The sequence below is a fragment of the Penaeus japonicus genome, unplaced genomic scaffold (genome assembly GCF_977035675.1).
Source record: "Penaeus japonicus unplaced genomic scaffold, GWHDUDI00000001_assembly GWHDUDI00000026, whole genome shotgun sequence".
NCBI classification, from domain to species: domain Eukaryota; kingdom Metazoa; phylum Arthropoda; class Malacostraca; order Decapoda; family Penaeidae; genus Penaeus; species Penaeus japonicus.
Window position 1 is genome coordinate 2,767,354 of NW_028234428.1, and position 2,500 is coordinate 2,769,853.

The following is a 2,500-nucleotide window of genomic DNA, read 5'->3' on the forward strand; positions in this document are numbered from 1 at the left end:
CACAAAAAGGTATATTCTTCAGCTCTGTATTTATCCTTCTGGCAATGCCCTGTTCCCTCTGAAAATTGATCACAGCAAGTTTTTTATTCTGACAACTTAGGAAATACCCAAACGTCACATGGTGCTTGTTCGGGACTGTAAGGTTGGTCAGGATGGTCAGTGAGTTGCAGCTTGAGTTTTGGAGTTTTGACAGCCGTGTGTCAGGAGGCGCTGTCGTGGTGAAGGTGGACCTTTCCCGAGGCTTCGTTTTTTTCTCAACTTTCCACTACTGACCTAGGAACTGTTTCTGTATATTAAGTTGTATGTATAGTTATATCTGACCTTTGAGCACACTAACTAACGGATACAGGGCCGGTTGAACTGAAGAACATGATGAACATTTGCATTCGTGACCGAAATCCTTCCTGGACAACAGTGGGCCTCCTTTTACTTGAAGTAAAACCACTTCTCGTCACCAGTCACCACGCCTGTGATGCGTTTTTGACCTTCAAGACCGAATTCAGAGAGAACTGCTGAAACACACTGTTCTCTTCTCCCTCTTTCGTCGTCTAACAGGAGATGCTGCGCCCTTCTAGAACAATTCTTCCCCATATTTAGATCTTCATGAATGATCGTATGGATACTGCCGATAGAGAGTTCAAGCTCGTCACCAAGAAGAGCAATTGTTGCGTGTCGATCGTCACTGATCATTCGTCCAACGGGAGCAATGTCTTCGTCGGTCCTTGGCGTGGAAGGACGTCTGGATCGAGTGTCTTCTTCAAATTATTTTCGCCCATTCGTAAAAGGCGATACCCACCTTGCTGCTGTGCGATGCGAGAGATTTCCTACCTGGAGCTTCATTCGAGTTAGCTTGAATCTGCGCCTCATTCTCATGAAAACATAGAATCTCCAGTCACACCACACACACACACACACACACACACACACACACACACACATACACACATACACACACACACACGCGCGCGGGGGAGGGGGGGGTATTTTTAGCCCGCGAGTACAATACTAGTCGTGTGGTCTAATTGGTTTAGCACCGCACTCTCGGGCTAATACCTGAGGGCGGCAGAGGTTCGACTCCGGGTCAGAAAGGTAGGTTATACATCTATATCAATGCAGTATTATTCAGTTTTATAAATATATGTGTGTGTGTGTGGGTGTGTATATATGTATGTGTACAGTCCGGTAAAAAGAATATCTCACTCTAAGAGAAATATAATCAACCAGAGGAAACAAAAACAATTAATATAAGGGCTTGGATTCTTTGAACTGCGGCTGATCTCGCTTCCCTTCCCTACGGAGTATCTCTCCAAGCCTTACCTGACCTACTGCCTATCCAGCTGACCCTCTGAATCACCTCCCAGTTCGTCGTCCTTCTCCAGAATTATCCAGGTCACTGCTTTATATATACATCATATTCTTTTTGTTTGTTTGTTTTTAAAAAATGACGATCAAGCCGTAGTGATCAATACACACATACACGTGGGTACATACATGAGGGTATTAAATGATTGAAATGAAAATACGAAGTAGCAGTCGCATTCTACAGTAAGGTTCAGTCGAGTGAAATGAGTGCTGGTTTGTCTGTGAGATAGTAGATACGTTGTGTGAGTGTAGTTTCAGGGATTTTTATCATTTACAGCTTTGCTTCCCATTAGCATCTGCAATGCATATAACTGTTAAATGAACTATGGCTGACTTAAACAGCTTTTGTGTAGTGTTTCCCAAACCTCAGGTGATCGTGTCTCCCTCCAAGCTATGTATTACCAACAATATGTCCTTTGTATTTATCCTCTATACCACTTTGGCCGTTACTATCCTAAACACCACAGCCCTCACCACCCATCCATCACTCGCCCCATCACAGTCATTACTATACTTAACACCACCATGATGCACACGGGTCCAGTATCGCCTAAACCTGGCTAAAACTCTACGGTAAAGTTAATTTGGTTTCACGTCACAGTTAGGAGACAAGGTCTCATCAAAATATATATTGACATAAAATGTGTTTAACTTTTAGTTATAAAATGTTAAATATATTACATATTTGGTATCGATATACAAACCCTGCATCCTTCACCATCATTGTCATTATCCTTTTCAGCATTACTATCACCATCACTATCACTATGTTACTATCACTGTCAATGTAACCAACCATCATTGTCACTATTACTGCCATCATTATTATCACCAACTCACCGTTGTCACCACCATCTGTTTTCTACAAGTCCGTCACGGCAGCGAGAGATTCGAAACTACATGGGTGGGAAAGGTCGCCATAATTTTGACTTTGATTGTTTTTTTATCTCCACGTGCTTATCGAAGTTTATATAAAAAAACATTACACATACGCTTGAGACATGGTTGGATTCAGCCGGGTTTCCACGTGAAATTGACGATTACTTTACTTATTATCTATTGAATATGGCACGGCATTCACTCTCCTTAAATTTTTTGACAATTCCAAAGAATCAAGACTAGGTGACAACCCATTTCG

General features: G+C 42.2%; 1 protein-coding gene across 1 annotated transcript in view; it reads right to left on the reverse strand.

Moving 5' to 3' along the window:
* Positions 1–2,500, reverse strand: part of LOC122251429 (N-acetyl-alpha-glucosaminidase) — a gene marked incomplete at its 3' end in the record, with an annotated part of 67,409 nt that overhangs the window by 27,738 nt on the left and 37,171 nt on the right.